Genomic DNA, 22,033 nt, shown 5'->3' with positions numbered 1-22,033 from the left:
TCAGGCCTTTGGCATAAAGTGCAGTGTTTGTGCTGCCTACAGGCAGGAAGCAGGTGCCCATGAGGCCTGTGGAGTACTGGTAAAGCCCCTTTCCGAGCTCAGAGGAGGAAGGGCTGTGACATCTGCAGTTTTCTGTGATGTAAGCACATCCGCTGCAACCAATTGCAGGTTACCATGCGACCTCACAGAGCCTGGAGATGGGGGAGCAGTTCACGGTGGAGCTGCTGTGAGTCTGTATGCACCCCGTGACAGAACATTTCCTGGGTGAGGAAGGAGGATTTCCCTTCATCCTCGGAGCAGCCGTCTTCCGCCTCCTTCTGCCCAGCTTTGGATCTTAGATGAATTGTGCCTTCTTCCAGGAAGTCTGCTGCCGTCAGAAGGAACACTTTGGGTTTCTGTGTGGCATTGATGATGGATTGCCTTCTAGACTGGTCTCCAAACCCAATCAGGAGTGCAGGAACTGCATGACTTTGTCCACCAATGGCATGGGTGTGAGCTCTCAACACAAAGTAGTTGGTAAAAGGCTGAAAGATGTTGGAACCTAGAAGGGCTCCGCTAGTCACACTGGCTTTAGGCCAGGCATTTTTTCCCCACTCACTTTGGTTTACCACCCCCCCTTGAGACAGATAAGGAGGACCCACCGCTCTCAAGAGCACTGGGCAGATATTGAACTGTCAAAATTGCTATCGGCGTTAATGGCAGGCTCTTATTGCAAGCACTTTTTTCTGCCATTCATTTTCCTGTAAATGAGCAGAGATACTTAGGACGGGGCGGTTCCTTATTCATAACCGTTGAACTTGCCCTTGCTGCCCTATTGCTGCAAAAGAACTACCAGTCTGAGTGTTAACGGTGGCAATCTAGACCACCCCATGGTCCTCTTGAGGCAACTATGCACAGATAGCCTGGTGGCCCAGGCTTCTGATGGCAAAACCCCAACAAGGGCTGTTTGCAACACTTTGTATCAGACAGTTGGTTAGGACAAGCCTTCACTGTAGATGTCTCTGTAACTATTTCCGCCTTGATCAGAGGAGAGAGCACTTCCCCTAGTGGTCTAACAGAGACTGCTATAGGGCACTGAAAGGCTATGATTGGTTCAGTAAATGGCTGTGATTGGTCTAAACATCCATCCATCATTAGGTTATAGAGGTACGTTGGAACACTCCTCTGAACTTCCGGCATGGCTGATAAGGCATAACTAAGCTTCTCTCAAGTGTCTTCTCTTATCTACGTTCAGTAGTACTGGTGAACTGACAATATAAGAAGCAGCAGAGACAGCATAGAGAAGTAGCAAGGCCAGCAGAATGGTTACAGCTGTTCGGTGGCGCGGGCCACACTGTCAAAGCAGCGAGGCAGATGACTGCTTGGCAGCAAAAGCTGTCTTTCAGTGGTTCCGGAGGTGGCAGCGCTCTGTTGACTTCCCCAGCTCTCAAGCATCTTAACTCCTGGGCAATATGGTGGGCACCTTGGTGTCCGACTTTAGAGTGACCTGCGAGGTTTCCTGGCTCCTAAGTGGCCCCAGCAGGTATCCCAGACTGTGCCAGCCACAGCTGAGTTGTGGAAGTCAAGCAGCTTCCTATGGGCCTTGAAGACCTGCCTAGTCTTCAAGGCCCAGAGTCTACTGACTGCTTCCTGATACCCCAGGCTCTAAGGAACTGCAACACTACGGGGCGCCACTCACTGCTTCGGCCGGTTACCAGGAATGGAAGGAAAACAAAGTCCCTGGACAGTGACTCTGAGAGAGCATCTCCTTTCTCTCCCCCCACCCCGCCCTTTGGTTTTTTGAGACAGGGCTTCTCTGTGGCTTTGAATCCTGTCCTGGCACTAGCTCTTGTAGACCAGGCTGGCCTCAAACTCACAGAGATCCGCCTGCCTCTGCCTCCATTTTTAATATTTGCTTTAAGAACATAGGCAAAAATGCCCTCACATTTGTTTTGGTAGCTTTCTTATGAAATGAGAATCTCCATGATTTATTTCTGTGTCCAAGGAAGGTAGACGACCAGAATTCCTTCTCTGTCTTGGTCTAGCACTCCCTGGCAGGGCCAGAGACAAAAGATATAACCTGGCTGCTGAATTAAACTTTCTTCAGAGGGTATAGCTACCATGCTTTTGTGCCCACCGAGGAATGGGGGTTGAGGGCTAGGAGGTCAACTTCAAAAGAAAGGGAAAATGCTTTAGGGCATGACATTGTTGTTCCATGGGACAAAGTCACCTGAGACAGGTAGTTTATAGTTATAGGTGGCTCTGTAACTCTATGAGGATTTAGGTGACTAAAAATACACTGTGAAAGAAGAGACTCATGGAGTAGAGGCTGCATCATCTACCTACATGCTGGGTCTGGGTAAAGCGGTGGCTGAGGGCTTGGGCGTATTAACAGCAGCAAGGACGAGAGAGAGGCTGCTCGTTGAGGCTAGTGTACTGTGCCAACCATTTTATAAACATCGCGTCCTTATTCATCACAGGAATATCATGATGCCCATCTTACAGATGGCGTAACTGAGGCTTACCCCACAAAGGATCATCAAGTCGCGTGTTGAAACGCGGGCACAAGCCCACAACCCTTGTTTGGGGATGTCTTCCCATCCCGTTCATCTCCTTTGCCTTAAAAACACTTCCAGCTCGAAAGCCTTTTCAGGAGTGGCTGACTGACTTCCGCCTTTCACTTCCTGAGAGTTAACAAATGGAATGAGGAAGGCAGCCATTTGTTGAACAACTTTTAGGAGCCAAGTACCAGGTTGTGTGTTGCATGTCCTCTCTCCTTTAATCATCTTATACGGTAAGTCTTGTGATTAATGCGCTTCCACAGCTCAGGAAATGAGATTCGAGGAGTTTATATAATTCATTTAAGGTTACGCAGGGAGAAAAGAGACTAATATGGGCCTGCTGGCTGCCCTGTCAGGGAATGGCTTGCTGCCTTTCCCAATGGTGAGAATGTGGCAGTTGTTCACAGCATGTACCCCTAGGGTATGCGGCGTCACTCTGAGCCTTTGTTAGCTACATTCGTTCCTAGGATGAATGGAGGCTCAGAGGTTGTAGTGGATGGAGAAGTTTGAGAGCCTCAAACCTGCGTGCGCCAAGAAGGAGATGGCCAAGCGATAAGCTGGCAGATGGGTTCTCATGAGTGAGAAGCCACAGTAATGCATCAGGCTTTGGGTAAGCAGAGATGGATAGTTCTCCTAAGCGGGGGTTGGGAGGGAACTGTACCTTTGAGCCTGAGAGTGACAGACAACCTCATTGTCCAGCCCTGCAAAGCACACAGGGCCCAGGCAACTATGAGACCATGTCTGCGGGAAAAATCCATATTTCTATGGACTGAGTCAGGGCTAAATTAGACATGAGTCTTCCAACACATCTGAATTTCATCACCATTATATCACTCTTTAGACCTTGTAAATTTTCATAATAATATTTTCGGTAGGTTGGAGTAAACTGTCTCCATCTGAGGTGTGTTACTTTAAATCTGCATTAATAGACCAATAAAATGAGGTGTTGGCCAGCTAATCCCACACAGTCATCTGCTCAGAAGTATCCGGGCAGGAAAGTGAACCAGTCATGAGTACTTGTCCTGAAGTGGCCCTTGCAAGCACAGACCCTGACCACACAATTTCTTGGATAAGATTTTGGGATGGCTGGTGCCATGTGCCCGAGGTTAGCTTCCCTCTTCAGTGGGGACCCGACTAACTGCCAATCCCAGAATTTGCATTCCCTGGAATTTGGGGCCTTGGATATGCAAGCTTGATCAACTCACTTTTAACTTCATCTTCGTCAAGTGTCATCACTGGGAGATAGGTCAGGAAGCTGACCTAGACGGAGGGGGGGACACACTTTATCCACCATTGGCAAGGTCTAATCTCACCCCACGTGGTGTAACCATAACAACTGCCACACTCAAGCGTAAGTGTTGGACAGTGGGTCTAAGCATTTGGAACTGCTTTTCATATGATACCATGTGTTACCGATTCCCTAGTCACAGTGTGACCGTACAGCCCAGTTTTCTGCCTGGACACCCTTTCCTCCTCTATCTTCCTAGTGTCTCAGCTCCAACCCATCTCCTTTGTTTGACCCCTTGCACCCCGGGTACCAGAAACACCTCCATCCTTTCTGTGATCTTGGAACAATGGAGCAGAAGCTCTTTCAGGGCCCTCCCTTCCCTCTCTCCTAATCACCCAGAGGTGATATTGTTCCTGTTGGTTCTGATTTGCCCTCACCCATTTCCAGAGACCTCTCTCCAAGGATGTCAGGTGCCCTCCGCCTCCAGATTAGCTCTCTAGCCTTTGGAAGATTCAAGTCCACAGCTGTTTCCATAAGAGAGCTGCCCACAGGCACATAGGTATCTGATGGGGAAATGGTGGTCAAGTCCTTTCCATTTTAGGACATTGCATCTGAAGGAAAGATGACCCAAGAACTTGCATTGTAGATTATGGCCACCTCCTCAAACAGCTGGAGTTCACTATTTGCCTCCTTTTCAGACCTACAGTAAGCCACAGCTGTGTCATGCTTATCAATTATCCATTAAACTCATCTGGCAAATACTTTTTGAGGTCCTACCATGTGATGAACTCTTTGACCAACACAGACAATGCCAGCTCTCATTCGCTACTCCTTTGGAAGAAGCAGTAAAAGAAGGAAATAAATCCTAAGAGTACCGTGAAATAAACAAAGCAGACAGCAGATGGGAGTGGCCTGGTTTGTTGGGGTGGAGACTCAGATTAGAGTGGTTAGCAGGTGACATCTAGGCAGACCAGAGTGATGAGCGAAGTTAGCCATACACAGAGATGGGGTGCTATCTTGTTTGTTCTCTAACAAATAAAGCTTGCCTGAAGATCAGAGGGCAGAGCTAGCCACTAGTTAACCACAGAGATCTGGAGGTCTGTGCAGACAGACAGGAAGTGGTATGGCTGGACAGCGAGAGACGTATAAGGCAGGAGACAGGAGTTTGGCCCTTTTTTGGCGGAGGAGTTAGCAAGGTGAGAGTTGGCTGTGGCTTGCTTCTTTGTCTTTCTGATCTTTCAGCATTTCCCCCAATATCTGGTTTTGGGTTTTTATTATTAAGACCAATTAGAACTTGTGCAACACAGACGAGTGGGTATGGATGACCTGCCTGGGAGAAACAGCACCTGCCAGGACCCTGAGATGGCTGTGCACAGTACATTAGGTCACAGCATGATCACCGTGGTGTGGCAGGTCAAGGCAGGAGAGACAGGAGCTGCTGGAGTCAGTCAGTCCAGCTCATTTAAGACACCATTCTTCCCACAAGTATTACAGGCATTTGGAGCCAGACCCTTCTTTATTTGGGGGGGGGGGCTGTTCTGTGCACAGGTCCCATGAGTATTTAGCTCTGCCTCTGGTCTTTACCCACTGGATGCAGTATTTTCCCTTTTTTGTGAAAACCCAGACTGTTTCCAAGTATTCTCAAATGTCCCCACAGGAGGAAAATGAGCTCTGGAGAAGGAGCGCTGTGATAAGGTCCTGGCGAAGACGACAAGGTCACGTAGCTTAGGTGCAAGGATGACCTTGAACCCCCGACTCTCCTGCCTCCACCTCACCTCCCAAATTCGGGAATTGCAGGTGTGCACCAAGGGTGCGGATTTTAGTCTGTGTATACAGAAAGCAATTGGAGTCTGAAAAAAAAGACCGCAGCAGGATTTCCACCTGCAAGGCGCTGTGCTGACTGTTTCTGGGTAAAAATGCTGTATTCAGGGGAGCAAGAGCAACAGGGGAGCTACTGGGGCTGAGCAGCAGTGGCGGCTCAGACTAAATTGGCAGCAGCAGTGGCAGGAAGTGGCTGGACCGTGAGGGTGACCCAGCGAGACTAGGATAGGAACAGCAGTGAAGAACAAAATATAATTGGGGACAATTTCTACATTATTCTGTGGGAAGAGAATAAGACTAGGGAAGTGGTTTGGGAGGAGTCAAAAATGTTAAGTTTGAGATGTCCATTGGCTAGCCAACTGGTCGTGCCTGTAGAGTAGAAGAGCCTAGGGCCCAGGGGAGAGGTCCAGAGCGGAAACAGACATCCAGGATCTTAGGTCGTGTTTAATGATGGGCAGGAATGACATCATCCTGGAAGAGAATGATCTGGAAAATAAAGAGGATTTTGAAGCAAGCTCCAGGGACTTACATTTAGAGGTCAGAAAGAGACAGAGAAGGCAGAAAGGAGACACAGGCGAAGACCCATGAAGGATGAGGAACAACAGTGTCTCCAGGTCATCCTGGCACCATGGTCACATCTGCCTCGAGATGTCCTCAGCCAGGCCACCAGGTCCTCAGGGAATTCCTCAGACTCATCTTTGTTCTGCATCTGTGTGACACCACTGGAGGCACAGGACCCATGCTGCTGTACAAAGGTGACTGACAGCTGTCTCTCTTGACCCTTACATGAAGGAGGGTGTGCTAATAGCCTCACTGATATGTGGGAACACTGACGAGCAGGGAGCTACAGCCATGTATGTCCATCACGGGCATTTCAAGCCCCACCCATGGAACTAGAACCTGGAAGCTCTGGTTCCTTCTTTTGGCCTTTTCTTCAGGGCTCTTGAACTGTCTCCCAGGGCCTGCTTAATTCCCAGCGCAACCATTGCCAGAACACCCCACTACTTCCCAGGTTTCTGGGGGTGCTTCCGCACCTGCTCCTGCTGTTGAGATGGACAGTGGCTCATGTGGGGTTAGTGACACCCAACCACGAACAGAGTCAGTTGTCCCCATCCAGGCCTTCACCTCTAGCCTCTGTGGCTGTGGCTTGGGTGTTTTGTAAATCCATAGTGTGAAGCCCTGGGACTGCCAGTGAATACTATCTTCATCCCGTGGGTTAAGAAACAGGCTCAGAGAGTTCAGAGGTTCGCCCAGTGTAGATGGTATATGATAAGAACAGAACAGATTGTTTACAAAAACAAATGTGCGTTAACCTCTAATCTCTTTTTTTTTTTTTTTTTTTTTTTTTTTTTTTTTTTTTTTTTTTTTTTGTTTTTTTTTTTTTTTTTCTTTGTGGTTTTGGAGCCTGTCCTGGAACTAGCTCTTGTAGACCAGGCTGGTCTCGAACTCACAGAGATCATCCTGCCTCTGCCTCCTGAGTGCTGGGATTAAAGGCGTTGAGCCACCACCGCCTGGCTAACCTTTTTTGGAAAAATTCAAAATCAAGGACATTTAAAAAAAGTGAAAAAGAAAAGAAAATAACCCACTCCTAGCATATTTTTCTTTCATTTCCAAGATCCAGGGATGCTGACGCATGGGCATAAAATCCAGATTTGGGCTTTGGCATCTGACGTCTTCAAAGGGGCCATGGAAAGCGTTGCCAAGTGTTTGCACTTTCGCTGTGGAAGGCTCAGAAACAACACCCTTGAATCCAGATCAAAAAGAAAGGTAATTTGTTTCATTCTCGGCTGTATGTCATTTCTGGGACAAGTGATTCCGTTTGTCATGGTGAGTTTTAGACACTTTTTCTTTCCTCCTTGTGGCTCAGAAGTCAGCTGGCGTTTGCTTCCCCTTGTGCAGCAACAAAGAGTTGAAACTCTTCTCTCCAGCCTGGCCCACTCCTCTCCAACTCCCAGAAGCTCGGCTCCGTATTATCCACCTGCTGGGGGTGGGCCTGGGTCTGATGGGACAAGTGTCTGTATTTCGCTCGGACTCTCACTGAAAATGTACCTGCTAGAGTCATTAGTTCTGCAGGGACTGATGGGAAGAAAGGAGTTGTGTACCCTGATGGAACCCCAAATTACCCCGAGGACCAGATCAGTTTCCTTCCTGCCCGACTGTCCGGCAAACTCAAACTGTTTGGAAGGAGTCAGTGTCTGGTTTGGATAGGAATGCTGCCTTTGAGGAGATGTCACAAATAATTCCCCTTGAGTCTTCATGGTGAAAACTGCCTAGAGGAAGAGCATTTCACTAGAAGAGCTGGAATGAGCCCCGGGGAGCAAAGAGGTGGAGCCAAAGGAGACTTCAACAAACAAAGAGCCAGGCAGTCTGTCACCACTGATCTGCCCTCAGGGCCATAGCTACCAGGCTCTCAAGGAAATTGAGACTGTCACCTTCCTGGCTCAAGAGTCCAATAACCGTGGGCTCCACTTTCTCCAGTGCCCTCCGCTGAGGACCCAAGCAGCCAGGGCCAAGGACCAACTGCTGGTTGTGCTGAGGGCAAAGTTAGGTTTGTCTTACCTGAAGCTGTCAGCTCCAGTGTCCACATTGACCTTCCAGCTGCTTTTATTAAGAAAAAAACTTAAACACTCCAAGTGAGTCATGAGAAAATCTTCAGCCCTCTGGCCTAGTCAGGGATTTCTTTAGAAATTTGACAACTGCCAAAATTGCAATAATGTTTCAGCCCTGTTATCTTTTAAATATATGTACTGAAGTGAAGGATGATCTTTGTAAGAAGAGAAGCTCTCTCCAAAGTCACTGCTCCCCCACCAGGACCAAAGTGACAGGACTAGGAAAGGCCATAGCATCCCTCTGACCCTTACCAGTGACCGAGACAGGCGCCTGGCGTCTCTCGCATGGTCACTATCACGGTCACATTTAGGGGAACAGTGTCCAAGTAAGATGGCTCTGCACATGTGAAATGGGGGAGCGGGGCAGGAAGTGAGGTCATCCTTGCTGCTTCTTTGCTGGGTTTGCAAAGAAAAATGCAAAACTCAGGTAGAGAGACATCACAGCTCTGATGAAGATGAGGGGTCACAAGGCGGATGACCAAGGGAAGGATATCAGAGGTGATGCAAGGAGATGCAGGGAAGGAAGAGAGGAGACAAAGAAGAGGATGAAGGGGAAAGCAGATGAGAGCGGAGCCACAGAAGCCCCCACCTCGCCAGGGGCAAGCACGGCACCAAGTGCTGCGTTTGCGTTCGCCCTAACCTATGCAGCATCTCTGTGACGGCGCAATCATTCGACATTACAGAAGACACCAGCACTGAGAGAAGCAAGGTTACCCAAGACCATACGATGAGCTCCAGCTGAACCCCAAAGCTGTCTGTTTCAGTGCCCCTCTCTTTTCTATAACAGTCTAACACTGTCTTCTGTGCCAATGACTTTCAACGCTTTTCTTTTTTAAAAAACTATAGCTCATAGTTTGAGTAGAAAACGTTTCCCATTATTAGCCAATGGGAACACTTCCACATGTACAGAAACTGACAACTGCAAACAAGATTTCAGTGCTACTCCCAATGTGTATTGCTTTTTAAATCTTTCACCCAAATCTATCTATCCATCCTTCCTCCCTGCCTTCCTCTCTCTCTTTCCCTTTCTTTCCTTCTCCCCCTTTCTTCTCTCCCTATCTCCCTTCACATTACTGAGAATGGTACAATTAAAATCATCTCCAAGTCTCCCAATGGGTCTCACTCTGGATTTTGGAAAGCATTCTCCTTCCTCTAGACAGCTGGTCTGAAGTCTTCCTCAGCCTTCTGCTGGTCCCCATGGGCGCGAGCAGGGTCTTGCACTGAGCACACTCCTCATTGTGTACTCTGATCATCCTTCTGCCAAGGGGACATCATTGATAAACTATCTCAGAAATTAGAACTATCTGACAAAGCCACTGCGTTGGCAAGAGTCAGCCCAGGAAACCATCCAGAGGACACAATTGCTGATCGCAGGCTCCAGCGGGTGATATTTTAGGCGGTTTGATGCATGCTTTTCTGCAAAAGAGACCATTTCCTCTGCTTTCAGAAACTAAAGAATTCATCTGCTCCATGAGGCCATGTGTGGTCACCAGCTAATAATACATGCTAAGGGACAAGGAAAGGCCAGGGCTTGTGGGACTCTGCCCTTTCATGGCAAGAGCAGAACTGTCTCTCTCCACTCTCAGCATCTGATGTTGCGTTGTTTTTAGGGGTGTGCTCCACCCACCCTGCTTTAGGATTTGGGGGTGATTCTATCTGATGCTGAGGGCCAGTGGCTGGGATGGCTAAATCAGATTAAGTCATGGAAAAGTGAACTCCAGGTCAGGTGTGGCTGAGCGCGAGTCAAGCCCGATGAGCCGGGGACTGGTGACTTCACTCTAAGAAATGTGCACAGTAATTGAGAAAACATGTTCCTGTGATGTCCTCATGCAAAAATCCAGATTTGTGATTTTTTTTTTATTCCTAAGAATTCCTTGAATATTTTCTGTGCATGTCTGTACAGACTCCTGGGCACAACTTTTAACTTAGTATACTACACACACACACACACACACACACACACACACACACACACACACACACACACATATTGTTTTTTTTCCTGCAGTGGCTTGGCTTTTAAGGGGTGGGATTCTGATGGGGGTGTTGAACAAGCAGCCACAGGCCCTAGAGAGAAGCAGGAAAGGACCAGAGAGAGCTTATACCTAGCTCTTGTGCTTTTAGGGATCAGGCGAGGTAGGGCAGCCTGGGTCCCAGAAAAGCAGCTAGCTGAGTGCTGGATTCTGAGGTGACCCTTGGGGGTCAAGCCAGCCCTGCCTTCTCACCGCCTCAGCTTCCAATAGCTTCCCCCACACAAGCGTCAACAGAAAGAGTTGGTGTCACAGGCATTGTTGCTAGGGCTTCCCAGCTGGTGTCTGCCCTCTGCAGCTAATACTCTGCCCCCTTCTCACAGATGAGAGAACTGAGGCTCACTGAGCAGAACTCATAGAAGTTGGAACAATACAAAGCCCATTCTGATGGATTTTGACTCTGGACTTCCATAAAACCCCATAGACCCTCCCCCCCTCCTGAATCTTCCAGGATCTCCTGGCCCTTCACCTCCTCTCCATTTAGAGCTTAGGCCCACTCAGTTCGTACTCCTTTGGGAGATGGTAACTACTCCGAAAGTGGGAGTTTGGAACAAAAGATTAAGAGCCTTCTCACAGATTTTGTTTGAGCCACCAGGATTTACTTTATCCCCTAGGACTGGAGACTGAGCCTCAGGCCTGCCGCTGACCTCTGATCTGCCTTTATGATTTATTTTGAGTCAGGGTTTCATTAAGTTGCCCAGGCTGGCCTTGAGTTCACTCTGTAGCCAGTCTGGCCTTGAGTCTTTGGTTCTAGTGGTTTAGAAATGACAGGCCTATGCCAGAAGGCCCAGTGTGGCAGCTTGAAGGAGAATGTCCCCATAGGCTCAGAGGTTTGTTTACTTGGTCCCCTGGTGGTGATGCTGTTTGGGTCAGTTTAGAAGATTTGGTCTTGCTGGAAGAATATGTCACTCGGGATGGGTTTTGAGGTTTAAGAACCACACACCAATCCCAGTTTGCTCTCTCTGTTTCCTGCTTGCTGGTGGAGCTGTGAGCTCTCACCTGTGGCTGCCATGCCTGCTGCCTCTATTGCAATAGACTCCCACCCCCTGGAACATAAACCATACAAACGCTTCTATACCTTATCTTGGATGGTGATCTATCATAGCAACAGAAAGGTAAGGATCACGGCACTTCATGGGGACATTTTGACAAAATGATACATTCAAACTCCAAGTTTTGATTATTCAAACAGTTGTAAATTTTGGCTGCACTGGACCTACAATCCTGAGAGATAGTAGGCCTGTCCCCTCATATTGGGGCATGCTGCTTTAGTTTTCTATGGCTCCTAGTCCACTGTGGGCTGACTCTGGTGTATGATCTGGTGAGCCTCAGGAGCAAGTTTTCACTTGATTTGTGTTACACAATTACGTGTTTGTCACATGTCCCCCACAGTGCCCCACTGAGAGGAGCATCGTCTTTTAAAAGGCCAGATGAAAGAATGAAATCAAATGCTAACCGTGGAGGCAGCAGCTGCCTACATCTGCGAGCTTGCACTCAGCTGCCTTATCTTTTCTTATTCCCCTTGTAACTGTGACGAGGTACTTACAATCTTAGACATGCAGAGGGGTTGTTAGGCAGTGAAGGGAACCAAAGCACCCGTAAAACTACCAGGAAACATGGCGATTCTCAAGAGAGGCCTTATTTCAAGAGGACAGTCTAACATTTTCTGGCAGTAAAGTCTGAGGAGCATTTGACTCCAAAAGAAAATTCCAGACAAATATCTATTGGCCTCTTTTTGCTCAGATACGATGAGGAAGACAGAACTCAGAAGATGAAATGTTTGGCTTGAATCCCATCCAAGTGAGAATGTTAATTACACACGGGTCTTCTCAAACCCAAAGACACAAATGAGTAAATGCCTGGAGGAGACTTCAAGGCCATCAAACGATTTCTTGTCCCCGAACCCAGCAAAGTGTTCTATAGACAGAGACACATTAAGCTCACACGTGATGCTGACCTACTCCAGATGAAGGCACCACAGAGGGAGGTCAGCACCTAAAATCTAGACTCTTCTCACCCTCCATGTGGAGAAAGAGTTTTAGCAAGGGAAGCTCCTGTTGTGCCAGGCTCTTTGGTGTTCCAGCCACACAAACCAAGCTGGGCATAGCAGCCAGACCACAGTGATGTAGACTTTGTACACAGGAAGGGGAGGAAACTGGTCCTCTGCTCCCCATAGAGGGATGCCTCCTTTTCTGATTAATTAGCTGAGCATCTTTCAGGTAATGAGACAACAGTATGATGTCTTCCTTCTCTCGGTGTGTGTGTATGTGAGTGTGTGTGTATATATAATTATTTGTATTTTTCTAAAACTCACGATCATAATGCAGAGGGAACCTGTCCTTCCTGGCATCTCCCACATGCCATGGAGGATTTAACTCAAGGTTATTCATAAGGATGAGGCAGTACCTCCGTCTGCTGGCCTCTGAGCCAGGTCGACTCAGATCCAAAAATGGGGTATCATTTCACCAGTCTGAGCAAGGAAAGAGCTGCAAGTCACTTCATGAGTAACTATGCTGAAGCCACAGAGTTGGCTGTAAACCACAGGTCTGATGTGACACTTCCCTCTTCTCTAATATGGGCAGGCTGAGTTCTCGCCTCTTCCAGGAGGGACTGTTGTCTCTGAGCTTTCTTAGGAACAGCATGGAGAGCAACAACCCTCACTACTGAAGGAACAGCCAAAAGAAACAGGAAAACTCGGCCGTGGCATTGCATGAATGCTCTCTCCCCTTTCGACGACTTAGGGGTGAGCAGAGACTATGTGCCTTCTATAATAGCCTCCAAGATAGCAAAATACCTTGTGGTTACTGGGAAACTATTCCAGTAGCAGTGGGTTGTAACTGCCCAGCATGGGGTAGCTTCGGAGCCAAACCTGGGCTGAGCATTCCAGTCGACTTTGTAGCCAGATTCAGCCACTCATCCGGATTCCACCTGCAAAAAGGCACCCGGGCCGTGCCAAAGCTTCTCAGGCTGCTCGCTTTTTCACGGAAGTCCTGACTGTCTGACTCTGACTCACACCCCTACCCATAAAAAGACTTGCTGCACGTGCAAAAGGTCTGCCAGACTCTTGGGCAACTCAGGAAGCACTGGAGCTAGTCCTACCTGGCAGATGTCATCATCGGCTTAGCCTCATTTGTCATCCTTTAAATAGCCCATGCCCCACCACCCCGTGTGTGTGTGTATGTGTGTGTGTGTTCAAGTGTGTGAGCACACGCGCACATGCAAACACGTGTGCAATGTTTTCCTCTTTCCTCTTCAGCTTATTTTTTTGAAACAGCGTGTCTCACCGAGCCTGGAGGTCACCCGTCTGGCTAGACTAAGTCACGGCAAGTCCCAAGGATGCACTTGGTCCTGCCTCCGTGGCGCTAGAACTCAGGCTCACGTCACCACACCTGGCTTTGAGATGGGCACTGGAGAGTTGACGCTTGGTCCTCATGCTCACGCAGCAAGCGCTTCATCAACCGGTCCTTCTCTTTTCCATTTGATCTCATTAAGAACCAACCCCGAAATCTAAGCACCTCCACATTAATTTACTCTTCTGTTTCTACTAAGTTTGGGATAAGTAGGAAAATTGTGTTCCAATACATCCTCCAGAAATGCTCTTTTTATCCATTTGAACTATAAATAAACAAGGGGTTCTACTTTGCTTTTGTCTCCAAGTGAAACTTTGGGGCAGAGGTGAGGATAATGTGAGCTGTCCTATTTGAGGTTGTTACCAGTGCCTCTAGCAGCATCTCTTTCATGCAGCATCCCTAGCTGATTCTTCAGATGGCAATTCTTTATTCTCCTTGCCCTCACAGCGTGGCAAGTTTTATTCATTTGCGATCAACATGTGCTCATATTGTATTACAAGTTGTCAGGGCAGGTGATTAGCATGTACTCACTTTGAATTACATGTTGTCAGTGAGGGGTTGACAGTTGAAGGCTTCCTGCTTTAGGAAGGGCACCTCCTACTGCCAAAGTATAACTTCTTTAACAAGGAAAGATTTTCTTCAGTGTTGGGAATCTCTCTCTGCCCGTGCTTTCAATAGCATGTGGGTGACAGGGGAGATGCCCTGTTCTGATATCCCTATCTTTCCTCCACTCTTTCTGCTTTTCTTCCGGGTCATTTGCAGTGAACTTTCAGTCACAGAGTGCAGAGGGTGACACCCGGCAGGATCATAACACTGAGGCTCCTTTTGATGGAGGCACTGAGTCTGATGTGCTGCTACTCAGAGGACAATGACTGGGGCTGCTGACGTCCCAATCCTATGACGACATCATAGATGCCTCAACAGAAGGGCGTTTTTTGTCCATTCCCAAGGGAATTCTTAACTGTAAGCACCATTTATACATGGAGGCAAACTCAGATGACATCGTGACTTCTGACATTTAGTAGGTAAGGCAGGGACACTGAACTTCCTGTGTGTGTAGAGTGGTCACACTTAACCAAGAATGGCCCTGATGTGTCAATGGCTCCATTGACAAATGGCACCATGCAGTACATCACTCATATTTCATGAGGTTAATGACTTGCTCACAGTCATAGACTGTTGCCTTTCCTTTCTTACAACTGAAAAACTACCATTGGAAGGTTGCTCAAAATACAGGAAAAATTAACCAAGAAACCGATCTCCATCTTTAAATTTGATTCTCCCTACAGTCTAAGGCCAACAGTCTACGTAAATTCCTCAAAAAAGCATTATATTGTCCACAGAAGAGTAAAGAAAACACAATAGCCCCAAGCCTCTATAGTGAATTCTCATTTTTCCAGTACTGTCTAAACCTTGTGACTGAAGGACCTTGGCTGAAAATGGAACATTTCCACGTTAAGCACTCCCTGTTGGAAGGCCAGTGATTCCAAAGCCTCGTTTTCTCTATTTTGAACATTAGTCTTAGAGTTATCTTCATCTCACAATTTGGTATCAGGAATCATAAGCATAACCATATCCCCACTGTCAAGAAGCAAACATCGCAGGAAATGGTTAGGACGGGTTTGGGTTCCTCTTTATCTGGCTGACGTCACTATGACACAACACAAAGTCCCTTATGGTTAATCTTAGAACTGTTTTAGTTTGAGGGAGGGGGTGAGAGAGAGAGAGAGAGAGAGAGAGAGAGAGAGAGAGAGAGAGAGAGAGAACTAGAGAGAGCAGCAGTGTATAAGATATGAAAAGTGCCAGTCAGAGAAAGAAAAGAGAGAGACGCTTTCTGGAAACACAGGTCTTATGCTTCTCAGATGACCAGAGACTTTGTGCATATCCTCAGCAAACCTTCTACTTCCTGTCTGTGGACGGCCTGCTCTGGATACTGAGGTGCCTGGGTGTTCTTATTAGGAGAAGGCAAATGGCCGGGACTCTGGCTCAGTCTCTTACTGCTGTGTGGTGTCTAGGCACCGCTCGGTTACATTTGTAGCAAAGAAGAGCAGTAGCTGTATTCTCTGTTTCCCCTGCAGCTCCGAGACCCTGTGCTCCACAAGTGAGCAGCTGTCAGGCTCAGTACTCGTTTAGAAGTGTGTGATTTTCTCATCAGCTGAATCTCAGTAATGATGAGAAACTTCCCTGGGGCTCTAGCCCTGCCCTGCCTTGCCCTGCCCTAGTCTCCTTGCTGATGTTGGCAGCTGGGGCCCCCTTTCTGGTCCGGGCACAGAGTTCTCCCTGGAGTAGAATGGAGCGTGGGGGCCTCATCCCTTCCTCTTGCCGCCCTCAGGGCATGGGGATGGGGAGGTGAATAAGAGGAGAAAGTGAAAGCCCATTCCTTGTTAAAGGTTCAAAGTAAACAATTGAGAGTCACCAGCAGGGGTGACTGTCCTAAACCAATGACTTTCTGATGAGCCTGGGCTGCTTGGGGTGGCTGTCCAGGGATGATGGTGATGTCAGCTGGCTATAAAACCCTCTGAGTCACGCCTATAGCTCTGTCAAATTGCGTGCCCCATGCCCCAGAGTCCCTGACTTCCTATGTGTGTTACCTCTTACCACTTTCCCTTGGAAGCTTCTCTCTCTCTCTCTCTCTCTCTCTCTCTCTCTCTCTCTCTCTCTCTCTCTCTCTACCTAAAATAATGGGGGAAATGATAGGGAAGGGACAGGAGAATTGTCATTAGCCCATCCTCCTTCAACTACCTAGTGCAAGGGCCATTCAAGTCTACTGCATGTCAGTACCAGCCATGCTGGCCTCAACCCCCAGACCATCCTCTCCTATAGACGCTTGTCCCCTGTCAAACTTTGGGAAGACTGTCTATGATGATTAGTACTCAGATGACCAGGCTGACACATGTCTTAATTAACAGATGAAACCCATCATGCTTAATATGGCCCGTGACTCGGCAGAGAGAAGGTTCATGTGGTTGGGGACTGTAACACCGGTTACTTCAGAAGGGTGGCAGGGGCCAACTGTACAGACCTATCTGACCAATATAACACAGTCTCAGGAGTTTGGGACCCTAGGAAGAAGTTGTTGGGGGGGGGGGCACCGTGGCCCTCCATGCCAGCTGAGCTGGCAAGGTTCAGTTGGCCCTGACTACAGGGACAGTGGATTGGTATGGGCAGAGAGAGTATGCCAGGAGGATGGATGCAGAGCAGGCAATACATCAAGTGCCCCACCCCCTGCACCCAGGTTTCCACTGGTCTCCCATGGACAGATGGGGCAGAAGCACCCAGGACAGCAGTATTTTGGTTTGTAGCTGAGAACGTGCACTGAGTTTCCTTTAATACCCACAGCACCCAAAAGACTTTGCTGTAATACACTTGAATGCACGAAACACCCATAAATTATCCTTCAAACTGCTACAATTCCCAGCCTGGAACAATTGGAAAAACCAGCCTAGCAAGCAGGCGCTTCTTGAAATCTCTGAAGTAAACCTGACGAAAAAGGTCAAACCAAAAACACCTTCCTTAAGAATCTCAGAAAGTTTTTATGAAAACAAGAACATTGTAATCCAAGCGAACTAACTAAACCTCATGTTTACATTGGCTTCAAGTTGCAACACTCTGACCCCAGAGTCCTCTATCTCCCTCCGCTGCAGCTTCTCTGCCTGAACCCAAGAGCGACCGCTGCCCTTCCCCATGCCCGGTGCCAGCCTCTGCCACACCTGGCAGCAGACAGCTGAGTGTACTGGGTGACCCAAGCGGTGGGGCTACGCCTTGAGATACCCAGCAGGCCCCGCCGAGGGCCCTGGCGCTCAGAACCTCGGCATTTGGAACCCAAGCTCCCTGAATCAACCCCTGGCACCCACAATCTATACTCCGAGCCCAGCGACAAGCATTGAGTCTAGCGCGCCCTGGGCGGCAGATCCTCTTACCCAGGGGCAGCGTGGCACTCTCGGGACTCTGCGCACTCCCCAGCCGGCGCGCTGTGCACTCACCCTCCGCTGCGCGGGCTACTGCTCCGCCACCCCAGCGCGCTCGCAGCGCGCGCATCCCTCTCTCCAGGCTCTCTCTTGAGCGCTGTTCCCTTCTAGCCCGAGAGCTTAGGCAAGGCAGTACTGTTTCTGCAGGCGCCAGTGTTGACTTTGGGATTTCCAAATGTCCTGGGACAGCTAATTTCACGACCAGAAAGACCCTCACTCCCTTCGCCTCCCTTGCTTGCCCATGAACTCGCGTTCCTACATCTACTCCGGGCACTTATTTCAGGGCTGCGTTTCAACCCACAAGATCTCGCCAGACAGAGATCCACGCATACCGTCCCGAGGAGCCCAGCAACCCCAGCCCGCCGCACCGCGCTGCACCCCTGTTGGGTTCGGCTCAGTGCAGCCTGACTCACCGATGCGCTCCCCTCGGGCTCCAAGGCGCTCTCTGCTGCGCTGGAGTACAGAACTGCTATAACAGGCTTTTTGAATGTATTTAGCCCCTCCTCCCTGGCTCGAGTCACACCCTCTCCAAATCCTGCCCCCTCACCCACCCCACCCCTCCCTCCCTGCCCCACCCCCACCCCCAGCCCTGCACCTGCTGTGACTGTACCCAAGGTGCCAGACTGCAGGGGTCCTGGTGACAAGGGATGGATAGCTCCAGGAGGGCTGGTGGGACCTAGCCAAGAAAAGACAGCCAGGGAAGGATTCAAACCTTCTGAGGTCAAATGAAAATACATCGGGCTCGCCTTGGCAGAGGGAGAGTTTCTAGGGCACCAGGCAGGGTAGTTGGTCCCACACACCAATGAGCAGGCAGGCTGAGCAGGGCATGAGTTGGTTGGCCGACTTAGAATCTCTTTGCCTTATGCCCTTGCTCACTCACTGCCTTGCTAGCCTTCTGGGCTGACTTAAGACCTCACTTGGTGGCCAGAGGATCGGGCTTTCTTCTCCCTGCAAATCTGAGGGCTGAAGGAACACCCAGGAAGCTCCCTGGGTTGGCAAATGCCCGGGGGGTGGGGGGGTCTCTGAAACCAGGCAGAAGCGGAGTTAACTGGAATGCCCAGACAGGAGTGTATCTGCCTGGGGTCAAAGTGAAGAGGGCCTCAGGTGTCTAGATACCCCACTTCCACAGCTAGCCTTAAGACCTGGGATTACAGGAGCCTCCCAGAAGATCAAAGCCCTCCAACAGTGTAGGCAGAATTGTGTCTGTGTGTGCTGCCTACATTGTATTTAGATCAGGGATTCGTGGCTCTCATCAGATTTTAAGAGTTAGTGAGCACACACTCAGTAGAAGACCAAGCCCTCTGTCCCACCCCAGACCCCACCCAATTCCCTTTCACCCCTTTTATCTACTCACTTAAGGTGGGGGGGTGTCTCCCAGCTGGACCTCCAGAATTTCTTAGATCTGATAGATTCAAGAGCTGGTGGGGGTCCTGCCTGACTTAAACCTCCCCCTTTTCTGGTTTATTTCCACCTCATCTCATCCCCAAATCTATAAGGCAGAAATATATCTAAAGTCAGGTTTTTCACCAAATACGCATGAGCAATTGTAATAAAGGTCTTTGGAAATTAACACACACACACACACACACACACACACACACACACACACACACACCCCTTTTGCTGGTTGAACTTGTGAAAAGGCTCTTCTTTCTTTAAAAAAGCATGTTGCATGCCCCCACTCCACCTACAGCTCCATGAATGCCACAGGAGGGAATGGGTGCAGGGGAATGACAGAGGGAGGCTGAAGTACTGAGTCTCCGCACTGCTGGTGACATCTTGTCAGTGCTGCCCAGGCAAGGAGCATGCTCCATGCAGCTGGGATGCAGTTAGGCACAGGGTTCCTTCATCCCCATTGGAGCATACCTAGATAAGGAGAGGATCTGCCTAGGAATTTACAACCATCTGGATTTCGACTCCTTTCTGTCTTTGCCTTTGTCCCCACATCCACCTTCATTTCATTTGCAGGCGCTCTGGGAAAGATGAAGAGAGAAAAAAGGACTGGCATTGGAAGTGAGCTTTTTCGCTTTGCTAAGCATGTTCTATGTGGCCCAGACACGGTCTAGGAGATCCACACATTTTAGGAGTGAAGGAGAGAGGCCAGGGGACACCAGAATGGCAGAAAGCAGAAGTGGTGTCGTGGTCGTGGTGATCTATTAGAAACTTCCCATTGATGATCAAACAACCAACAGCTTCCAAACATTACCATACATTTATCCATCAACCATTTCACATATAACTTTGCTTTTTAAGCACCAGCTCCGTACAATAACTGCCTGGAAATTTAGGGGTGAAATTAAAAATTACAGAATTGCTCAGTTTGGTCATAAAATGTGGGGCTTTTGTATTTTTCCTTGTGGTGTCCCTTGACACACCACAAAAGGATTTGAAGTACTTGTTCTTTTTCAAGAGGGAAATTTTAAAACAAAGTAAAATCTAAGCCCAGCTGTCCTGCCCTCAATTTGTTGATTATATTCTCATGGCAAACTCTGGTTTAATAAGAGTTATTTTTTTTTTGTTTTTTTGTTTTTGTTTTTGTTTTTTGATAGCTCTAACTATATCTGCTTATGTCCCTGAATTTGAAGGGTCTTGGTCCAGAATCTGTAAACAACAAAAGCAATGACTTACTCTGTGTTGCATACCAGAAGATGGCTGTGACACCTGCTGCCACAGTTGATCCCATGATGGCTTGATTATTAGACCCTGAACACACTGTTAGTCTCCCCAGGACCCAGCATAGGGACTTGTTATGTGTGTTGGATCAAAAAAAAATGTTGAGATCTATTTGTGGGTGTCAAAAATCCAACCACACTGTGTTGGTTGGCAGCAGTTTTCATAATAGGTCAGCCTTCATTCTAACGACCATCGTCAGGTGCCTTCTCTTTTTGCTTTTTCCACTTTGATGGACTCCAACAGAAGTCTCCTCATGGGTCACCGAGAGAAGGACCTTAAGGTCTGAACCAGCTGAAACCAGCCTAGAGGGCAGCGGCCAGAAGGCACGGTGCCGACAGGCAGAGAATAAGAATGTTTTGATGTACTAGATTTTTCTCGAAAGAGCTTTTTATCCAGGGTATCAAAATAACCGGCAGCTGATGCATTTGCTGACTTGGAGGACAGCTTGTGGTGTGTACAGTAATTGTTGTTATTTCTGAGGCTGCAGAAGCCGGCAGCCATTGAGAGCCTCGTCAACAGCAGCACAGCCCGGTCCAGACCTCCTGTTCTGCCTCTGCCTCACGCCACACTTGTTCTTCCAGTGTGCTAGCCTGATTTCTAGATCCCAGCCATAGCTTCATCACCCTCTCAGACGCATTCTCGCCGTCACCAGTGTCTACTATATGCACAGTGCTAGGTAGCTTTTTTGTCTTAGCCACCCACAGGGACACCAGCAATGACTACTTTCATCTCAGCTCTGACCCTCAAACCCCATCCACCGTCTTTCTTGTTCTTTTCTTTATTCTTCTGGTTTTGTTTTGTTTTAAGCTAGGGTCTTAAGTCACCCAGGCTGGTCGCCCATTCACTGATAGCTGAGAATGACTTTAAATTTCTTATTCTCCTGCCTCCATCTTCCCTGGTGCTAGGCTTATAGGTGTGTCCCCCCACACCTAACTTTTGCAATGCTGGAGACCAAACCCAGGACCTCATACATGCTAGGCAAGCACTCTGCATCTCTTGTCCTGCATTCCTTCAGGGTCTCATTATGAGATGCTCCTGGGCTGGAGATAGGGCAGTTCCGCTCTTGTCCTATAGGGGCACTGTGGCTCAGAAAACCATCACCTTTAGACTAGTTAAGTTTTGACTCATTGATGTGACCTTGGGAGAAAGATCTAACTTGTTAGGGCCATAATAGTTATAATCCAATGGTTCATTCTCAACCTTTCTAATGCTGCGACTCTTTAACACAGCTTCTCATGCTGTGGTGACCCTCAACTATAAAATTATTTCTTTGTTACTTCATAACTGTAATTTTGCTACTGTTATGCATTGTAATGTAAATATCTGATATGCGATCCCTGTGGAGGTCTCGACTCACTGGTCGAGAACCACTGCTTGTATTAATTAATAACCACTATCAAATTATAATTATGTTGATTAAATGTATTAAATAAGTAGTTTTTGAGAACCTGTTCTGCCCAGTCCCATTCTGGGCACTGAAGATTTGGCCAGAGAAGAAAGTTGCAAAGAGGAGAGGGAGAGACAGGTTACACAGACCCCCAAAAGTCTCCTTAAGCACAAGGAGAGCCATCTATGTCTCTGGGGATCAAATTCTGTCCCCAACCACTGTGAGCTTCCCCTTTCTCGGTCTTGATTGACTCTGATCCCTTGAAGATCCCTAGTAACTCCTGGGTATCACAAGAACCACCCAGATCAGGTGCTGATGTCCCTGTGACTGTCTTCAGAGGTGTCTGCCTCTGTAGGGGGTCCTCAGTGTCTCTTAGGAGTCTGTGGACCATATAGGTATGCCTCTATGCAGGTCCTGAGTGGGGAAA

At 48.4% G+C, this 22,033-nt stretch overlaps 1 protein-coding gene across 1 annotated transcript in view; it reads right to left on the bottom strand.

Annotated features, from left to right (window-relative positions):
* The window catches only part of Ngf (nerve growth factor), a 51,204-nt gene extending 33,220 nt beyond the window's left edge, over nt 1–17,984 (bottom strand). Inside the window, exon 1 of the mRNA XM_050157552.1 lies at nt 17,960–17,984. The gene's annotated coding sequence lies outside the window, so the exon portion shown is untranslated. The remainder of the gene's footprint in view (nt 1–17,959) is intronic.
* Nucleotides 17,985–22,033: the final 4,049 nt, after the last annotated feature.

The sequence above is a fragment of the Alexandromys fortis genome, unplaced genomic scaffold (assembly GCF_014885135.2).
Source record: "Alexandromys fortis isolate MF-2015 unplaced genomic scaffold, M_Fortis_MF-2015_v1.1 scaffold_78, whole genome shotgun sequence".
Classification (NCBI taxonomy): domain Eukaryota; kingdom Metazoa; phylum Chordata; class Mammalia; order Rodentia; family Cricetidae; genus Alexandromys; species Alexandromys fortis.
The sequence above is the reverse complement of the archived record's forward strand: the minus strand, read 5'-3'. Positions and strand labels throughout refer to the sequence as shown.